The sequence below is a fragment of the Rattus rattus genome, chromosome 1, assembly GCF_011064425.1.
Source record: "Rattus rattus isolate New Zealand chromosome 1, Rrattus_CSIRO_v1, whole genome shotgun sequence".
Lineage (NCBI taxonomy): Eukaryota > Metazoa > Chordata > Mammalia > Rodentia > Muridae > Rattus > Rattus rattus.
Genome location: NC_046154.1, coordinates 118,485,140 through 118,507,149, shown reverse-complemented (window position 1 = coordinate 118,507,149; position 22,010 = coordinate 118,485,140). Strand labels below are relative to the sequence as shown.

Genomic DNA, 22,010 nt, shown 5'->3' with positions numbered 1-22,010 from the left:
AGGAGTCCAAGCTGGTCTTCAATTTGAAGTGCTCCGAATGAGACCCTCACCACAGTGTGGGAAATGAAGAACCACCCAGGAGGATGGACCATCAGCGGAGGGAAGCACTGTTCCACTGGGCACCTATTTTTAGCTCAATGGTAAGTGTGGCGGGGTGATGGGGTGTTAGGATCAAGACCTTAACAGGGGTGTTGGCAGTTCAAGCAAAAGTGAGGTTTCCTGGCTAGCCAGCAGTAGCTAAGCATCCTGGATGTAGGGTCTGAGCACCTACTCCCTTAGATCGTTTTTTTACCCAGGTGCGTGGGGTGAGGTGACCTGGGGACCTGGAGCAGGAGGAGTCAAGTTTAGACATCAGAAGGCTCCTGGGATTTTGTCTGTGCTGCCCCCTCCCTCTTTCTTTGCCTCCACCCCACTCCTCTCCTCTTGCCGACCTCGCGGCCTAACCAGCAGCTGGCGCCTTTAAGAGCGAGCGCTGGTTAACCGGGGGCGGGAGCCGCCGGCAGCCGGCAAGGCGGAGGCACTGCCGGGCGATGCCCCGACTCTCCGCCGCCGCCTCGGCCTCCTCCTGCGCTGGGGGCTCGGAGCTGCAGAGCTGCGGTGCGATGTCCGCAAACTTCCGGGAGGCAGCGGTCACCAACTCCCGGCTCTCTCGCCGCGGCGCCTTTTGTGCGAGGTGTGAGCGCGTCCCGGGCAGGCGAGCGCATCCTGGGTGCGGGCGGGCGAGCGGGCGGGTGGCGCGGAGCGCGGCTCTCCGGGTCTCCGCGGCAGGAAGCGGCTGGCTCGGCAGCCGGCACCCGGGAGAGGCTCCTGGAACGGCCGCGGCTTCTCCGGGCTATCGGACGCCCCGCGCTGCTTCGGGCCTCCTAGATCCCCGGCGCTCCAGCCCGGGCCCCGCCGAGCAGAGCCTCGCGGAGGGCTGGGACCCTCGGGAACTTTCCCGCCCTGGGCTTTTCACTCTGGGCTGAGACTCAGCATGATCGCCCGGGTGTTTAAAAAAGCTCAGCAATGCAGCTTTATGAGAAATAACAACCTCCGGGGCTGATCCAGTTTTCAAAAGTGATCATTTAGTTTTTGGTGAAATATTTGGATTGTCTGGAATACTTAGGAAATACAGGTTTTCTCGTTAGAACGCACCCCCCTCCCCGTGAGGTAGGGGTGAGGTTTAGCGGCATCCTTTTAAAACAGGAATTTCTTTGTTTATCGACAAGTTTGCTTTTCATCACGTTTTAGATTAAGAGTGCTCCAACTTCTTAAGGATTTTAAAAGTAATATATTTCTAAGAATGGTAAGCAATACTTGCATAATATTACTTTACTTCAGACAGTTTTACCCTTGGAGGAGGTAAGTAATCATTTGATAGAGCCTACAAAAGTTCATGTACTACAGGGATGGTCTTTCTTCATGTGCCCCATTTGTGAAGAAAGCCTCACATGCTCACCTTTCGGTTCATGTATTCTGTGTTCTCCAGTTAGCCTGGTCATCTGGTGAAGGCTGGAAGTCAGAAGTGCTGATAAAGAGTTCTGTGCTGTAATACACAGTATCACATAGCCCACATTTTAGTGACATAGTTGATTGTATCACTTCGTTCACTTGAAACAATTGTATCCAAACTCTTGCCCTTAAATCCTGAAATGTTCAGAGTAAGTTGTTAGGGGTATGCTTCATATATGTGGAAGAAAGATACTTGCTACTCAAATAGTCAGGATAACTAAGGAAATGCCTCAACGGTACCGTGGAAGTTTTGAAATAACAGAAATAGCCATTAATACTGTAAAACAAACAGAACATTGATTTTTGTCTTGGAATATAGTTTTGTCAATATATGTATATACGTATATATGTATATATGTGTACATGCATCTCTGTGTGTGTGTGTTTGTACATGCATCTCTCTCTCTCAATCTATCTATATATATACACTATATACATCAGAACTGATGATTAAAACAACTCTTTACGTATTTTCTGTCAACATTCTTGTAAAAAAAATTTTCTGAGAAGTCTCATACTTAAAATCCTAACTCTAGTTGCAATTGTCCCTTAAGTTGGTTGTACTTCTGGCAAATTGGTAAGAGTTTGATGTTCTAAGGTGGTTGTGGCAGAGTTCTGATCAGTGTGTCTTCTCTGAGATTATATAGGTATACTTGACTTGGGACATATATTTTTGAGACCCTTTCTCTGTACTCTGTACTCAGGAATATGCATATGGCTTTATGTAGGTATGATGTCACACATGTCATGCATGTATCTGTCTGTCATGTATCTCTGTCACCTGTCACAGGGAAATCATTCAGGGACACAGTAATGCCTGTTCACTAAGAATAGCAGATCTAAATGGTTAGAAGGTAAAAACTGTTCTTGCGAGGGTTTGTTATCTTTGAACGTTTTAATTAAGGAATACTGCTTTCTAACAAACACTTCAGCTCTTACAAAGCTTGGACTAGCATGCCATCTACCAAAGATCTTAAACACACATTTATCTATCAAAGCAATCCTACCACTGGGTGATTCAGTCAGGCTCTTTTCTCAGCTTCAAAAAATTTTACCGTTAGTAGGTGAATCGATAGATTAAACCTTAGTTTTTCAGCACATCAGAAATGACCTCTCGTGATTCTTCTCAACTTTACAACTTAGGAAAGTTGATCTCAGTAGCAAACCTAGAGGAAGTTCTTTGTTCCCCTCTGTGAGAACTCTTCAGTGTTGATGGTCTTGGTTGTCTGCTTTGAGAGGGGCCCACTGATGGTTCAGTAAACAGTACCCAGAATCCAGTGCTGCAATCATTGTTAAGGGTAGCAAGATCATCTTCCTTTGGAACAGTGCTCAGTCACTTTCCACATCTGCTGCTGAGGCATTTAGAGAGGGAACCAGTAACCCATTAGAGTGGTTTTTATTATTGCTTTAATTTGCTAGCTATTTGCGAAATATGTTTGCAATTTGCTTTTGCCATACATGTTCTTTACATTGTTGCAAGTGGCCCTCCTCATAACCTCCTCCCCTCTGCTTTTGACAACCGAGATTGGGGTGAGTGCTTACTGTTCTCTTGGAATACATTAAGAAGTTTCTCAAAATTTACATCATGTCTCTTTAACTTAAAAAAAAAATCACATTTGAAGTGTTTAAGTAGGAAATAATAGCCCCTCCCCTTCTTTAAGATGATGGGATTTTTGTCAGTTTGAATACTTGGGAAACTTCTGTGTAAGGTCAGATGTGTCTTTTAATTTGAACTGGATGAGGAACAAAATCAGTACTCTTGCAACCACGAAACACGGGGAGCATCCCACATAATTTGCAGTGTGGGCAGCCCAGCATGCTTTAGTGTTTAGTTGGCATGAGGCGGCAGGCCATGCTTGTTAAAAATGGTTTCTCAAGTGGACGACAAGCTGGTTTTGTCTTTGAGCTTGGCACGTAGGATAAAATGCCTTTGCCTCTACATCGATCGATATGGACAAAAACGGGCAAGTACAATTTGTGTGCGTTTCTGTTTGTCTGACAGAAGTTTTAGTAATCTAAAGAATGAAAAAAAAACTCTAGGATGCTGAAAAGTTTACTCATGATCACTGAAAATGGAAGGAGCATCTAGGTGGGATTTTAATACAGCTCGAAGGTTATGGGGGGAAATGTGGTGTATGTTCAGTTGACTATTGGTCTCCAGTTGAATTGATAATAACACTATTGTTCTTAGCATTTCATTTAATAAGCAATGCAAAAGGAAGTATGCCTAGGCTCCACTGAGATTAAGAAGATACCCAGTCAGATCCTGTATCAGTCACCTGACCTACATGCTGATTAGTTCTTAGGTAATTTCCAGCTGAAACCCTTATTATTTTAGTCACGTGTTTACATACCGTTTGGGGAGTTTTGGCCAAAGCTTCTTGGGTAACTTTTTGCACTGGACTAGATGAGCTCAGTCTTTAGAAAGGAGGAATCCTTCTTGGGGAGATTGGTGCAGAAAAGACGGCCATCATTCTGCGTTGTAGTGCTTACCTACCTAACAAAGGGAGACATCCCTTGTTGTCCTACTTTCTTGTTTTATTGTATATTTTATTTATTTACATTTCAAATGTTATCCCCTTTCCCATTTCCCCTCTGGAAACCTATGTTGTCCTCCCTCCCTCTGCTTCTATGAGAGTATTCTCCCTCCCCAACCAACCACCCCTTCCCACCTCCCCGCCCTGACATTTCCCTACACTGGGGCATCGAGCCAAGGGTCTCTCCTCCCATTGATGCCCAACAAGACCATCTTCTGCTACATATGTGGCTGGAGCAATGGGTCCCTCCAGGTGGACTCTTTGGTTGGTGGTTTAGTCCCTAAGAGCTCTGAGGGGGGGGGGTGCTCTGCTTGGTTAATATCGTTCTTCCTATGGGTTACAAACTCCTTCAGCTCCTTCAGTCCTTTCTCCAACTCCTCCATTGGGGACTCCTGCTCAGTTCAATGGTTGGCTGCAAGTGTTAGCCTCTGTATTTTTGTCAGACTCTGGCAGAGCTTCTCAGGAGACAGCTATATCAGGCTCCTGCCAGCAAGCACTTCTTGGCATCTGTAATAGTGTCTGGGTTTGGTGTTTGTATATGGGCTGGATCCCCAGGTGGGGCAGTCTCTGGATAGCCTTTCCTTCAGTCTCTGCTCCATACTTTGTCTCCTTATTTCCTCCCTTGAGTATTTTGTTCCCCCTTCTAAGAAGGACTGAAGCAGTCATGCTTCGGTCTTCCTTCTTCTTGAGCTTCATGTGATCTATGAATTGTATCTTAGGTATTCTGAGCTTTTGGGCTAATTATCCACTTATCAGTGAGTGCATACAATGTGTGTTCTTTTGTGACTAGGTTACCTCACTCAGGATATTTTCTAGTTCCATCCATTTGCCCAAGAATTTCATGAAGTCATTGTTTTTTTTTTTTTTTTTTTTTTTTTTTTTTTTTTTCGGAGCTGGGGACCGAACCAGGGCCTTGCGCTTGCTAGGCAAGCGCTCTACCACTGAGCTAAATCCCCAACCCCAAGTCGTTGTTTTTGATAGCTGAGTAGTACTCCGTTGTGTAGATGTACCACATTTTTCTTTGTCCATTCCTCTGTTGAAAGACATCTGTGTTCTTTCCAGCTTCTGGCTATTATAAATAAGGCTGCTATGAACATAGTGGAGCCTGTGTCCTTGTTATATCTATCTACCTACCTACCTTCCTTCCTTCCTTCCTTCCTTTCTTTCCTTTTTTCTTTCTTTCTTCCTCTCTCTCTTTCTTTCTTTCGATTTATTTGAGTACACTGTAGCTGTGTTCAGACACACCAGAAGAGGGCATCAGATCCTATTATAGATGGTTGTGAGCCACCATGTGCTTGCTGGGAATTGAACACAGTCAGTGCTCTTAACCGCTGAGCCATCTCTCCAGCCCTTGTTATATGTTATATGCTACCTTCTTTAAAAAAAAAAATAGCCTAGGAGATTTTAGAGAAAGAGCATTAGTAGGGGTTTTAAAATGCCCGAATTTAGATGAGAATTAGGGATTTGACTGGAAATTACCTAAGAATCAAATAACTTGTTTGCTGGTATTTTGGTTCTGTATCTAGGCTGAAGGAGTCTGCTGTAAGTTCTTTGCTCTCTGCTGGTCCGGGAAGGATGCTGGGTACAAAGGGGAGTGGGGTAGGAAAGGTCATGTGATCCCCTGCCTTCCATAGGGAAGGGTTTCAGTACCATCCATTCTTAACATTGTTTTACTTGTTGGCAAGGGATGGGTTCAACTTGCTCCATTTTGAATAAACCCACACAAACCTAGACAATTTCAAGTTTCAGGGTCAAACACTAGCAAGAATCCATTCCTGATTTTTTCAGCTCATTGCCTCAGTACTTGCTTACCTTCTTTGCATTGTCTCCTTCCCCCATGATATATTTATCACCAGTTTGAACTCAAGGTTTTCCCATTTTCTATGAGTTGGGTAACTCTGCCCCCAGTTAAAGCTGAAATGCCGTTGATGTCTTCCCTCTGTGTATTTTATGTTTATCTGTGTTTACGGCTTTGGCTCCCTATTCTTCATTCTCACACAGTAATAGGTTTTCTCATCCTAGAAATGCTATGTGTGCAGTATAGACAAACCTATCCAGATAAGCAAAGAGAACTATGCTGATTACTGTCAGCATTTTATTGTATATTTCATAGGCACGTGGACAGTAGTTCACTTTCTAACTTTATATATTGCTCTGTTGCCTCTTTCCAGGTCATGAAATGACGTGCAACACTGATGTGTTGAATAGTGTTTTCTATGGATACGTTATGATTTATTGCATAGGTGTGATGATAACTGACAGGGAGACATCAGTGTTGTTGCTGCCAGCTTTCCTCCTCCTCCCTTTCTCCTCCTCCCTTCCTCCTCCTCCTCCCTTCCTCCTCCTCCTCCTCCTCCTCCCCTTCCTCCTCCTCCCCCCCCTCCTCCTCCTCCTCCCCTTCCTCCTCCTCCCCTCCTCCCCTTCCTCCTCCTCCCCTTCCTCCTCCTCCCCTTCCTCCCCCCTTCTTCCTTCTTCCCTTCCTTCTCCTCTTCCTCCTCCTCCTCCCTTTCCTCTTCCTCCTCTTCCTCTGCTACTGTAGGGCAGGGAGAAGCTTTTTATAACTCAATTTTATACTCATCTATGACTATTTACATCGAGTAATATCCTAACTGCTGAGTTCTGTGGGAGAAATAAAGACATTGGCCTGAGGGTAGTTTGTTATTCCTAATGGAAAAGTCTAGTCATCCATTAGCATCTCTTTCTTTTTCCTCTATAGGTTCTGCTTTCCTTCAAGTCAGAATTTCAAGGGTGTTCTCATTAACACTTTCTCTAAATGAAATAATCCCAGATGTTCACAGAGATTTAGCCTTAATCCCAGCCACAGCTGTAATTTGCATGTAAGGAAATACAGCAGATGACAATGTGTGGTGAGAGTATTTTTCTCTTTGCAATTTCAGTCTCCTATATTTATGCTTGTTCTCTGGTCCACACACTTTGCAGCATATATAACTGCCCAGGTATTTAATGAATATTGCTTATTATAGTCATGTTTAAAACTTAAAGATGCTTTTCTTACCCATGATACCAGCTCTTATACCCTTAACCTTGATGATAAATTTGTAAGGTTTAAAATGCACAGAACTCCTAGCAAGCGCAAGGCCCTGGGTTCGGTCCTCAGCTCCAAAGGGGGAAAAAAATGCACAGAACTTAGCTTCGAGTTGCATCTGCACATGTGGGTCTGTATTTTATCCATATGCTTGTATTGATCGTTCTTTCCTCTGTCCTTAATATAAAATGATTTCTTAGCCAGAAGTTATCTTTGAAACCAGATACGGGTCATGCCGATTGTCTGTAAAATGTGCTATTTCAGTAATGGAACGGGAGATGCAAAGTGGGCATCGACAGGAAAAGAACATGTGTGAGTCTGCCTTGTGTTCAGAACTGAAGTTATCTTTAACCATCCAACATGACTCTCAAGTGCATCATGGCATGGTCTCCGTGCCCATTCTTTATTTGTAAAATTTAGCACCAGCTGTGGGGGATCTCTCTCTCTCTCTCTCTCTCTCTCTCTCTCTCTCTGTCTCCCCACCCCATGCTCTCTCTCACATTTTTTGGACTAGTTTCCTCATACCCCAACCCCAGGGGCTCATTTCTTTGTCTAAGTCAAGCTTAGTTTACTGTTTTCTTCTAAGCTGGTGGTTTACTCTGATTTTATACTTAATAGCAAGTTTTTTGCTTAGCTGAATATCATTTCTCTTTTTCTTTAATATTGAAACAAAACCCACAAAAAACAGAACAAAACAAAACAAAAAATCCTGTGTTTGTATTAGTTTGTATTCTGTTGCTGGGACACTGACCTAATAAAAATGGCCTAGTGCTAGAAAGCTTTATTTTTGCTCATGGTCTCAGGAGTTGTAGTCTAAGGTCACTTGTCTCTGTCTCTTTGGGACTAAGGTGAAGATTATCTTATGGTGTAATGAGCCTGTGGAGGAAGAGGTGAATTCACCTCATGAAAGTCAGGAAACAAAGTGGCAGAGACCAGCAAAAAGATAAAGTCTCTAAGGACAGTATCCCAGTGACCTACTTCTCCCAACTAGGTCTCATCTGCAGAGTTTTCAGTACCCCCAGGTAAAGTCATAAAGATGTGACTGCATCAGCACCTTTTCCCACTGATTTGGTGCTAGCTCTTAAGATCCACTAAGATCCACTAGTCTCTGAGTGATCGATCCACTAGCTGTTGACCAACCTGTAACACATGGATGCTGGGGGCGGCGCTTCATATCCAAGCCACAGCCGGGTCTCAGTGTGTTGGCATGGATGTAATAGACACACACGGATTGAATAGGTACATTTCTTTTCATGAGGAGGCTCAGCCTTTATGGAAAAGTACAGAATATCTTTTTGAAACCAATTTTTACCACTGCCTCATCCTAAAATAGTTGATTTCTTATTTTTTGTTTACTTGGGGACTTTATGCCAATTTAACTACATTGATGTGGGTCTCACTTTTAAGATTTGGGAATTTATCAGTGTCATTTGGGCTAAAGTTTATTCGTGTGTGTGTGTGTGTGTGTGTGTGTGTGTGTGCGCGTGCATGTTTTGTATTTTATAATTTAATTATGTTTTTATGGAGAGACTTGTATCACTATTGCTATGTTTCAAAAGATAGAACCAAATGTTCCATCATATCATAAAATCAGTTTCTGGCTGCCTGTGGTACCTCGTGTCATTTCCCTCCCACCGCTGCTACTCAGTGTTTCTCCTTCATTCCTTTTCCTTTTAAATATTGTAGCATATAATTTCTCTGAGCTTTCAGCCGTCCATCTCTGTTATGTGCTTATTTCTAACTTCTATGTTTATCCTCTTTGATGGCTTTCAGGTTTCTTTCGCCCTATTCCTATCATGTAGCTTGCATGCCTTGCTCTCCCTTTATTCAACGACTATATATAGATGCCACTCATGTCACCATTTTAGCTCTTTATCAGAATTAAAAAAAAATCGTCTATCTCTAAGTATTTTTTCTGGTTTCTTCTTATTTACCTAGTCAGTTAGTCATGTGTATGGGTGTTTTGGCTGCTTGTGTCTGTGTACCACATGTCTGCAGTGACCGTGGAGCAGGAAGAGGCCATCAGAGTTTTTTGGACTAGAGTTGTAGATGGTTATGAGCTGCCATGTGGGTGCTGGGAATCGAACCTGGGTCCTCCGGGTGATCATCCAGTGCTCTTAACTGGTGAGCCATCTTTCCAGTCCTACGTAGTATGTTTTTGATTCCAGTTCTTAGGACTGGAGGTGCTGGATATGTATGGCTCTTTTTGTTGAATTCCGTTTGAGATCTGCTGAGAGAAATTGTTCTGTATCACCAGTTCTTTGATGCTTGTTAGTGCTGTGGGCTCCAGCAGGCATTCTGTTTCAGTAAAAGTTTCACTGTCACTTGGAAACAGCACGTATTCCTTTGTTTCTAATCGTGTTGTTTAACTCTTCAGGTTTAGTAATGTTTTTCGTCTGTTTAAAAACTCAACTGCTGAGATCTTAATTGTGGATTTATCACCTTCGTCTGGATAATTCATGTTTTGCTTTTTGAGGGCTATTTACTAGATGCGAGTTTAAATTTAAAAAATTTGTTTATGGTAAATTAAACCTTTTTGCCCTGTATGATGACTTTGTCTCTGATACTGTTATTTGACTTAAAAACCTTTTTCCTTTGATATTAATGAGCACTACAGTGTTCCATATAGATTGTGTTTGGTTTTATATGCCAATTGTCTGCAATTGAGGCTGGTTGTGTGCCGTTATAGTTTTGGATGTGTCCCTTGTTTATATGATATACCTGAATCTGTTTTTCACTGGAGAATTCAGTCCTTGGTATTTGTAGTGAAGATTGTTAAGTTTGGGTTTAATTATGATCTATAGCCATGTATTATTTTCCCCCTGCCTTTTCTGCATCTTCGTTCCTGTCTCAAGCTTCTTTGGATAGATTTAATTCTCCCTTTTATTTTTATTATTTTGTTTACTACATGAGCTTTCGGTGCTGGCTGGCTGCTCTGTATTCTTTTGGTAATGGCCCAGGTGATTTTTCTATGAATCTTCATCTTTTTTCATCTGTGATTATTGGGATCTTCACCCTCAATTGTGGAATTGAATTGTGTTCTTCCAAATGTATACATGAAGGCCTAAGTCTCAGTATCTGGAGATTGTCCCTGTCATGGGGGAATTCAGGCTAAGTGAACTTCATTGGTAGCCCTGATCTGGTAAGCCCAGACACAGAGATTTCCCTTCCTCTCTGCATGTTTCGAGGAGAGGCCACTTGAAAGTGCTTTGTTGAGGGACACATGAAGGTTGGACAAGTTAGGAAGGAACTGATCTTGATGCTACTTTCATCTTGGACTTTAGCTTCCAGAGTGAAGAAATGTGAGAAAATTTTCTATTGTTTAATCCACTGATGCTGTATTTTTGATGAGGCCTAACCTTCCTTATTAAAATTACTAATTCTTAAGAGCAGTGTCTATAACCCCACCTCCAGTTTATTTCTTGTTAATGCCTTAGTTAGCTTTTGTTTCTTCTTACATTATCTTTTCGGTGTAATATCCAGCACATATATGTAATTGTGTATTATGATTGTACTTTCTCCCCTTCCTCACATAGCAGGTCTTCTGCCTGGGGAATTTTCTTTGTCTGACAAATATCCTTACTTTTCCTTTGCTGACTGAGTGTGTGGGGAGAGTTTGTTTATAATAATGATTTTAATTACCTTCTTTCTTGAAGAGAGATCCTTTGGGTATTAAATTCCTTTTTTGATAGATAATTACTTGCAGCATATCACATAGTATGATTCCATTATCCTCGTCTTTTTATTATTGCCATGGAGAATTGAGCACCCAAGCCCATTTTGCCTCCTTTGTCAGGGAAATCATTCTTCTAAGATCTTTTGAAGACATTCTCTCTACAAAGAGTTTCTTGTGTGGGTACTTGTGTGTCTAAATGTGCACATGTATGTTGCAAATTTCAATCTTTTTTTTTTTTCTGATGCTCAACTGGCTTTTACATAGTCCAGGACCACCTGCCTACGGAATGGAGATGCCCACCATAGGCTGTGACATCCCACATCAATTAGTAATCAAGCCAGTCTCCTGCAGACAGTTCCATAAGACAATATGATATAAACTTTCCTCTCAGATGACTCCAGGCGCTAGCAAGTTGACAGATAAAGTTAATCAGGGTGACACATCCCTTCTTCATGCTTGCTCTTTACTGAGCTCATTGCTTTGGTTGACGATGACATCTGAGGTCAGCTTCGGTCTCCATGTGAACACACACATGCATGTGCTCCTGTACACATATGCACCTAACCCAGGAGAATAGCTACCTATGCACATATAAATACAAAATAAATAAAACGTCTTTTTTCTATAAGTGTGAGTCGGGCTCTCTCCGAGATTCTTTTTTAAAATCATTTGTTTTATTTTACATGTATAGGTGTTTTACCTGTGCATGGACTGTGTGTGTGCTGTGTCTTTGGAGGTCAGAAGAGGGCTTTGAATTCGGTGGGACTGGGGTTACAAACAGATGGAAGGCATCATGGGTTAGGGGTCCGTAGGAAGAACAGCCAGTGCTCTTTACTACTGGGTCATGTCTCTGGCCCGTTTGGCCTTCTGTAGCTGGTTTATATGTCCCTGCTCTCTCTGTGTCTCAGGCATAGCCATCATGCTTCTCTTTCCTGTTCCATGAGGGCCACTTGCCATCCCAGAGTCTTTTAACCACTTCCAGAACTATGACCCAAATAAAGTCTCTTCATAAATTATTAATCTCAGGTATTCTATTCTATCCTTTCAAAATGGACTAAGCCAAACATATTTACTTTTTTTCTTTTACCCTATACAATACAGCAATGTGGGTACCACTTTTGTTAGGAATAGACAAACAGAAAGAGGCTAAAGACCTCAGGGTTTGTGCTACCCAATACACATTTACTATGAAATGGCAATGAAAGCAAGCACAGTAGTGAGATGGTTGGTGAGAGCTGGAGAGAGATGGCTCAGCGGCTGAGACCATCCACTTTTGCAGAAGACCCAGCTTTCAGCACATGTGTCGGGAGGCTCACCGCCACGAGGTGTCCAATGCCTCTGGCACCCACATTCCTGAGCACATATCCATATACAAGTATACCTAACTTGAAAATAATGAAGTGACTCTTTAAAGGGAATCTGAAGTCCATTCATCCGTGATTGGAATGGCTGCCCATCCCTGGGTCAGGAGAGTTGAGCCTTTACTCTGCTGTGCTCTTTTTTCCCTGCACCTTTTTATTTTTTATTCTCTCATTTATTACATCCCAACCACAGTTTCTCCTTCCTCCTCTGTTCTCAGTCTCTCCCCACAAACTCCCCTCTTTCACCCACACCACACGGAAAAGAGGAGGTCTACCAGGGACATCAACCAAACATGGCAAACAAGCTTTAGTAACACCAGGCACATACCAACACATCAAGGCTGGACAAGGCCACCCAGCAGGAGGAAGAGGGCCACACAAGTAGGCAAAAGAGTCAGAGGCAGCCGCTGCTCCCACTGTTAGGAATCCCGCAAGAACACCAAACTACTCAGCCGTAACATCTATGCAGAGGACCTGGGTCAGACTCCTATGGCTCCCTGATGCATGCACGGTCCCATGAGTCCCAGCCAGTTGATTCTGTGAACCATGTTCTCTTGGTTTGTCTCTGGTATCTCTGGTTCCGATCCTTCATCTCTCTCCTCTACAGGACTCCCCTAGCTCCCACCTTGTGCTTGGCTGTGGTACTCAGCATCCCCTCCCATCAGCTTCTGAATGAAGTCTCTTTTGTCTCTTTGATGATTTTGCACACAGGACAAACTGGGTCGAAGGTTTTGTGACTGGGTTGGTGTCCCAGTCCCTTCACTTGAGGCCTTGCAAAGTTACAAAAGATGGCTGATTCAGCCATTGCTTCCTCTGTTACTAGGAGTCTTTGCTAGGCTTCTCATGGCTTCTGCTGTACACTTTTAGGAAAGAATTTATCTCTGCATTCTTAGCATTAAAATACTTTTTTAATCCCAATTCTTTTTACATTATGTTAAAAAAAACAGTAAAAGTTCTCTCTAATCTAGAGCTAGTTTAGTTAAACTAAACTATAATCTTAAACGATCATTTCTCTAGGCTTATACTGGCGTTCCAGGAAAATGGGTCTCTCTGGCAGGTACTGGAAAGGTGCTTGTCTCTAGGGCTGCACTCTGTATCAGCTTAGCCCAAAGGAAGGGCTGGTCTCCTTTGTGTCTAATTTAAATGGAGATGTGGTTATTCAGTAAATGATCTCTTTTTTCTAAAATTCCATCCAATTCTTTCTTTTTCCTATTCAATTTCCTGCATAACAGAAACCATGAATATAAAGAGAATTTGCACGTTTATTTTATTAGCCGTTAGGCAAATTCTAACATTTGGGCCACACTGCTGTAAAGGTTCTTGCTGGTCTTGGGTGCATGCATGCACGCGTATACACCTCTTCATAGCGTCAGTTGCTCTTGTAGGCTGTTCTGTTGCAAGAATCACTTGAAAAGGGCATGAGTAAGATATACTAAAGCTACGCAAAGTCCACACAAGCACGGTGGTACGTACAGTGCTATTTGGTGCCTTTTCTTCCCTGTTTTGTTAAGGGGACCTTCAGGAATCACAGTTCTGGCCGCTGGTGTGCAGTTGGCACAGGGCCAGTGAATTCCCTACAGGCTCTGGGTCTTCAGTTGCATCAGCGGGAGAACTTGCTCAGCATTTACTGGTTCTTTTGTCTGAGAGCAGCAGGGACCTTACTGAATGACAACACCCCTTATGCCATTACTGGTGGGAACCTCAGTGACAGGCAAGTACTGGGCCCCCTTAGACTTTATTCTCTTGAGGTTTTTGGAACACTTGAGGTATACTTCCTTGGTGCTTAGAATTTAGCTTTTAAGTTTTTTTTAATTCTTAAGCAGCTTTTAAATGTCTTTAACGTTTTAAAATTATTTTGTCTGCGTGTGCGGGTGTGGAGTTGAGACAGCTCTAGGTGTTTAGTGCCACCTGCTGAATTGTCACTGTCCTCCTCGATTTTTTTTTTTAGTTGAAAACAGCTATTATAGATTTTCTTTCAACAGGTTTTTTCTCTGCTAAGGTATTTTTCTTGGCCCCGAGCAGGGTCATGCAATATGGAATAATTTGGAAGGCATACGGAATACTTTGAGTTTACAGAGACCCTGTAAGCCATGGTGGGTGGCCCTTTTTGTTGGGCCAGTCCTACTGGGTTACTTTAGGCACAGTAATCCCAATTACATGGCAAAGTTTATAAGTAGTAGAAATATGTTCTTAGAGGAGATAATTTTATAAATGAATTTGACCTTGTGACAGAAATTAGTGTAGAGAATCTTTCAGCCAGCAAAATTCTAAGAAACACTAAATGTTTTTAGGTTTAAAATTATTTGTAACAATTCAGTTTTGGAAAACATAAAAAGAGGGGCTGGAGAGATGGCTCAGTGGTTAAGAGGAGGTAGTGAGTTCAGTTTCCAGCAACCACATGGTGGCTTACAACCATCGATAGTGGGCTCTGGTGCCCTCTTCTGGCTTACAAGTGTCCATGCAGATAGAATCCCCATATACATTAAAAAAGAAAGAAAGAAAAGAAATAAGAAGGAAAGGAAGGACCAGAGTCCCGGACCAGCGGAGAATCCCGGCCTGCAGCAGCTCTCTGCTCCCAGGCCCCCTGGAGAGGAGTTCTCGCCGCCTGGTCGGGCGGGCACTCCTGAGGCAGCAGAGCGGAGGAGACCACCAACGCCGCCCACCTCTGCCCACATCCCTGGCCCAGGAGGGTACTGTATACGGCCTCTGGGTACCCGTAGAGGAGGGCCCACGAGCAGCAGACCGAATACGTCTGAGTCACCGGACCTGGAGGGCCCGGCCGGATAAACAGTTCTCTGCACCCAAATCCCGTGGGAGGGAGAGCTAAACCTTCAGAGAGGCGGACACGCCTGGGAAACCAGAAGAGACTGCACGCTGCACACAGTACTGACCCCAGAGGAAAACAAAAGCTATCTGGAACCCTGGTGCACGGAACCTCCCGGAAGGGGCGGCGCAGATCTTCCTGGCTGCTGAGGCCGTGGAGCCCATAGGCAACGCCCCGCCAGCAAACTGTAGCCTTGGGACCACAGGTAAAACAAACTTTTCTGCTACAAACAACTTGCCTGGTGAACTCAAGACACAGGCTCACAGGAACAACTGAAGACCTGTAGAGAAGAAAACTACGCCAAAAGCAGAACACTCTGTCCCCATAACTGGCTGAAAGACAACAGGAAAACAGATCTACAGCACTCCTGAGACACAGGCTTATAAGACAGTCTAGCCACTGTCAGAAAAGCAGAACAAAGTAACACTAGAGATAATCTGATGGGAGAGGCAAGCGCAGGAACCCAAGCAACAGAAACCAAGACTACATGGCATCATGGAGCCCAATTCTCCCACCAAAGCAAACACGGAATATCAAACACACCAGAAAAGCAAGATCTAGATTCAAAATCATATTTAATCATGATGCTGGAGAACTTCAAGAAAAAGACATGATGAACTTCCCTTAGATAAACAAGTAGAAGCCTACAGAGAGGAATAATTGAAAAATGCATGAAAGAATTCCAGGAAAACATAAATAAACAAGTAGAAGCCCAAGAGAGGAGACACAAAAATCCCTGAAAGAATTACAGGAAAACACAATCAAACAGTGGAAGAATTAAAAATGGAAATAGAAGCAATCAAGAAAGAACACATGGAAACAACCCTGGATATAGAAAACCAAAAGAAGAGACAAGGAGCTGTAGATACAAGCTTCACCAACAGAATACAAAGAGATGGAAGAGAGAATCTCAGGAGCAGAAGATTCCATAGAAATCATTGACTCAACTGTCAAAGATAATGTAAAGCGGAAAAAGCTACTGGTCCAAAACATACAGGAAATCCAGGACTCAATGAGAAGATCAAACCTAAGGATAATAGGAATAGAAGAGAGTGAAGACTCCCAGCTCAAAGGACCAGTACATATCTTCAACAAAATCATAGAAGAAAACTTCCCTAACCTAAAAAAAAGAGATACCCATAGGCATACAAGAAGCCTACAGAACTCCAAATAGATTGGACCAGAAAAGAAACACCTCCCGTCACATAATAGTCAAAACACCAAAGCGCACAAAATAAAGAAAAGAATATTAAAAAAGCAGTAAGGAAAAAGGTCAAGTAACATATAAAGGCAGACCTATCAGAATCACACCAGACTTTTCGCCTGAAACTATGAAGGCTAGAAAGATCCTGGACTGATGTCATACAGACCCTAAGAGAACACAAATGCCAGCCCAGGTTACTGTATCCTGCAAAACTCTCAATCAGCATAGATGGAGAAACCAAGATATTCCATGACAAAACCAAATTTACACAATATCTTTCTACAAATCCAGCACTACAAAGGATAATAAATGGTAAAGCCCAACATAAGGAGGCCAGCTATACCCTAGAAGAAGCAAGAAACTAATCGTCTTGGCAACAAAACAAAGAGAAGAAAAACACACAAAAATAACCTCACTTCCAAATATGAATACAACCCGGAAGCAATAATCACTATTCATAATATCTCTCAACATCAATGGCCTCAACTCCCCAATAAAAAGACATAGATTAACAAACTGGATCATAGCGAGGACCCTGCATTCTGCTGCCTACAGGAAACTCACCTCAGAGACAAAGACAGACACTACCTCAGAGTGAAAGGCTGGAAAACAACTTTCCAAGCAAATGGTCAGAAGAAGCAAGCTGGAGTAGCCATTCTAATATCAGATAAAATCAATTTTCAACTAAAAGTCATCAAAAAAGATAAGGAAGGACACTTCATATTCATCAAAGGAAAAATCCAACAAGATGAACTCTCAATCCTAAATATCTATGCCCCAAATACAAGGGCACCTACATACGTAAAAGAAACCTTACTAAAGCTCAAAACACACATTACTTCACACAATAATAGTAGGAGATTTCAACACCCCACTCTCATCAATGGACAGATCATGGAAACAGAAACTAAACAGAGGCGTAGACAGACTAAGAGAAGTCATGAGCCAAATGGACTTAACGGATATTTATAGAGCGTTCTACCCTAAAAGCAAAAGGATATACCTTCTTCTCAGCTCCTCATGGTACTTTCTCCAAAATTGACCATATAATTGGTCAAAAAGCAGGCCTCAACAGGTACAGAAAGATAGAAATAATCCCATGCGTGCTATCGGACCACCACGACCTAAAACTGGTCTTCAATAACAATAAGGGAAGAATGCCCACATATACGTGGAAATTGAACAATGCTCTACTCAATGATAACCTGGTCAAGGAAGAAATAAAGAAAGAAATTAAAGACTTTTTAGAATTTAATGAAAATGAAGATACAACATACCCAAACTTATGGGACACAATGAAAGCTGCGCTAAGAGGAAAACTCATAGCGCTGAGTGCCTGCAGAAAGAAACAGGAAAGAGCATATGTCAGCAGCTTGACAGCACACCTAAAAGCTCTAGAACAAAAAGAAGCAAATACACCCAGGAGGAGTAGAAGGCAGGAAATAATCAAACTCAGAGCTGAAATCAACCAAGTAGAAACAAAAAGGACCATAGAAAGAATCAACAGAACCAAAAGTTGGTTCTTTGAGAAAATCAACAAGATAGATAAACCCTTGGCCAGACTAACGAGAGGACACAGAGAGTGTGTCCAAATTAACAAAATCAGAAATGAAAAGGGAGACATAACTACAGATTCAGAGGAAATTCAAAAAATCATCAGATCTTACTATAAAAGCCTATATTCAACAAAACTTGAAAATCTGCAGGAAATGGACAATTTCTAGACAGATACCAAGGTACCGAAGTTAAATCAGGAACAGATAAACCAGTTAAACAACCCCATAACTCCTAAGGAAATAGAAGCAGTCATTAAAGGTCTCCCAACCAAAAAGAGCCCAGGTCCAGACGGGTTTAGTGCAGAATTCTATCAGACCTTCATAGAAGACCTCGATACCAATATTATCCAAACTATTCCACAAAATTGAAACAGATGGAGCACTACCAAATTCCTTCTATGAAGCCACAATTACTCTTATACCTAAACCACACAAAGACCCAACAAAGAAAGAGAACTTCAGACCAATTTCCCTTATGAATATCGATGCAAAAATACTCAATAAAATTCTGGCAAACCGAATCCAAGAGCACATCAAAACAATCATTCACCATGATCAAGTGAAGGCTTCATCCCAGGCATGCAGGGATGGTTCAATATAGAGAAAACCATCAACGTGATCCATTATATAAACAAACTGAAAGAACAAAACCACATGATCATTTCATTAGATGCTGAGAAAGCATTTGACAAAATTCAACACCCCTTCATGATAAAAGTCCTGGAAAGAATAGGAATTCAAGGCCCATACCTAAACATAGTAAAAGCCATATACAGCAAACCAGTTGCTAACATTAAACTAAATGGAGAGAAACTGGAAGCAATCCCCCACTAAAATCAGGGACTAGACAAGGCTGCCCTCTCTCCCTACTTATTCAATATAGTTCTTGAAGTTCTAGCCAGAGCAATCAGACAACAAAAAGGAGGTCAAGGGATACAGATGGAAAAGAAGAAGTCAAAATATCACTATTTGCAGATGATATGATAGTATATTTAATGATCCCAAAAGTTCCAGAGAACTACTAAAGCTGATAAACAACTTCAGCAAAGTGGCTGGGTATAAAATTAACTCAAATAAATCAGTAGCCTTCCTCTACACAAAAAGAGAAACAGGCCGAGAAAGAAATTAGGGAAATGACACCCTTCATAATAAATCCAAATAATATAAAACACCTCATTGTGACTGTAACCAAGCAAGGGAAAGATCTGTACAATAAGAACTTCAAGACTCTGAAGAAAGAAATTGAAGAAGATCTCAGAAAATGGAAAGATCTCCCATGCTCATGGATTGGCAGGATTAATATAGTAAAAATGGCCATTCTACCAAAAGCGATCTACAGATTCAATGCAATCCCCATCAAAATACCAATCCAATTCTTCAAAGAGTTAGACAGAACAATTTGCAAATACATCTGGAATAACTAAAAACTCAGGATAGCTAAACTATCCTCAACAATAAAAAAAAAGGACTTCAGGGGGAATCACTGTCCCAGATCTCAAGCAGTATTACAGAGCAATAGTGATAAAAACTGCATGGTATTGGTACAGAGACAGACAGATAGACCAATGGAACAGAATTGAAGACCCAGAAATGAACCCACACACCTATGGGCACTTGATTTTTGACAAAGGAGCCAAACCATCCAATGGAAAAAAAGATAGCATTTTCAGCAAATGGTGCTGGTTCAACTGGAGGTCAACATGTAGAAGAATGCAGATCGATCCATGCTTATCACCCTGTACAAAGCTTAAGTCCAAGTGGATCAAGGACCTCCACATCAAACCAGATACACTCAAACTAATAGAAGAAAAACTAGGGAAGCATTTGGAACACATGGGCACTGGAAAAAATTTCCTGAACAAAACACCCATGGCTTATGCTCTAAGATCAAGAATCGACAAATGGGATCTCATAAAACTGCAAAGCTTCTGTAAGGCAAAGGACACTGTGGTTAGGACAAAACGGCAACCAACAGATTGGGAAAAGATCTTTACCAATCCTACAACAGATAGAGGGCTTATATCCAAAATATACAAAGAACTGAAGAAGTTAGACAGCAGGGAGGCAAATAACCTATTAAAAAATGGGGTTCAGAGCTAAACAGAGAATTCACAGCTGAGGAATGCCGAATGGCTGAGAAACACCTAAAGAAATGTTCAACATCGTTAGTCATAAGGGAAATGCAAATCAAAACAACCCTGAGATTTCACCTCACACCAGTGAGAATGGCTAAGATCAAAAACTCAGGTGACAGCAAATGCTGGCGAGGATGTGGAGAAAGGAACACTCCTCCATTGTTGGTGGGGTTGCAGACTGCTACAACCATTCTGGAAATCAGTCTGGAGGTTCCTCAGAAAATTGGACATTGAACTGCCTGAGGATCCAGCTATACCTCTCCTGGGCATATACCCAAAAGATGCCCCAACCTATAAAAAAGACACGTGCTCCACTATGTTCATCGCAGCCTTATTTATAATAGCCAGAAGCTGGAAAGAACCCAGATGCCCTTCAACAGAGGAATGGATACAGAAAATGTGGTACATCTACACAATGGAATATTACTCAGCTATCAAAAACAATGACTTTATGAAATTCGTAGGCAAATGGTTGGAACTGGAAAATATCATCCTGAGTGAGCTAACCCAATCACAGAAAGACATACATGGTATGTACTCATTGATAAGTGGCTATTAGCCCAAATGCTTGAATTACCCTAGATGCCTAGAACAAATGAAACTCAAGACGGATGATCAAAATGTGAATGCAGATCGCTCATGAGAGACACAGCCAGAATACAGCAAATACAGAGGCGTATGCCAGCAGGAAACCACTGAACTGAGAACAGGACCCCTGTTGAAGGAATCAGAGAAAGAACTGGAAGAGCTTGAAGGAGCTCGAGACCCCATATATACAGCAATGCCAACCAACCAGAGCTTCCAGGGACTAAGCCACTACCCAAAGACTATACATGGACTGACCCTGGACTCTGACCTCAAAGGTTGCAATGAATATCCTAGTAAGAGCACCAGTGGAAGGGGAAGCCATGGGTCCTGCTAAGACTGAACCCCTAGTGATCTAGACTGTTGGGGAGAGGGCAGCAATGGGGGAGGGGTGGGAGGGAACACCCATAAGGAAGGGGGAGGGGGAGGGGATGTTTGCCCGAAACCGGAAAGGGAATAACATTTGAAATGTATATAAGAAATACTCAAGTTAATAAAAAAAAAAAAAAAAAAAGAAGGAAAGGAAGGAAAGAAAAAAGGAAGGAAAAGAAAACATAAAAAAGAAATTTTGGTCAGGACTTATATTCCTTTTTAAAAATTATATATAAGTGTAGTGTGGTTTTTATTTTGTTTTTTTTCTCTTATTATTTGTAACCCCCTCTTTTTCTGTTCCTTCCCTACCAAAAATAATATATAATCTATACCTTTGAAACAAAACATACTCGTGATCAGTATGTGAATCTTTCCTGGAAGTATGAGAGTTAGCGATTGTCACGATAGAGTAAATGATGAATTATGTTTCCTTACTTCATAGTAACTCTGTGAAGCATGGTGGAGTCCAGAGACTATTGGGTGTTTCTTACGAGATTTCTCACTAGACGTTCAAGTTCCATGAGCTCAGGAGATTCCTGTTTGGTTCCTTCTCAAACTCGGAGCAGACACTGCGCACAAGTTGGATGTCACAGTCTGAAACTCTCAAGTCCCAAATGCTACAAAATCCACATATTTTCAAACTCTCTCATGCTGAAAAGTCTTAGATTGCAGAACATTTCTAATTTCAAATTTCAAAATAGGCCACATTCTAAAATGTTGCTGAATGTGGAACTCTTTGATCCTAAGCATTTTTGATAGCTGATAATCTATACTTTTGGTGTAGAGAGAGGGAAGAAAGAGAGGGAGCGAGCAAGGAGGAAGGGGTCTTAATGAAATAAGTAAATTGAAAAGTGTGTGTTAAAGGACTATGTCATATTCAAAAGGTTGGGTATTGGGGCACAGTAAGTGAGTAAAGGTAATTTTTTTTTTATTTTTATTTTTTATTAACTTGAATATTTCTTATATACATTTCGAAAGTGTTATTCCCTTTCCGGTTTCGGCAAACATCCCCTCCCCTCCCCCTTCCTTATGGGTGTTCCTCCACCCTCCCCATTGCCGCCCTCCCCCAACAGTCTAGTTCACTGGGGTTCAGTATTAGCAGGACCCAGGGCTTCCCTTCCACTGGTGCTCTTACTAGGATATTCATTGCTACCTGTGAGGTCAGAGTCCAGGGTCAGTCCATGGAGTAAAGGTAATTTTAATTGGTATATAGTAACATTGGG

General features: G+C 42.0%; 1 protein-coding gene across 1 annotated transcript in view; it reads left to right on the top strand.

Annotated features, from left to right (window-relative positions):
* The first annotated feature begins 440 nt into the window (after positions 1-440).
* Positions 441-22,010, top strand: part of Gpr63 (G protein-coupled receptor 63) — a 50,907-nt gene continuing 29,337 nt past the window's right edge. The window contains exon 1 of the mRNA XM_032905071.1: positions 441-673. The gene's annotated coding sequence lies outside the window, so the exon portion shown is untranslated. The remainder of the gene's footprint in view (positions 674-22,010) is intronic.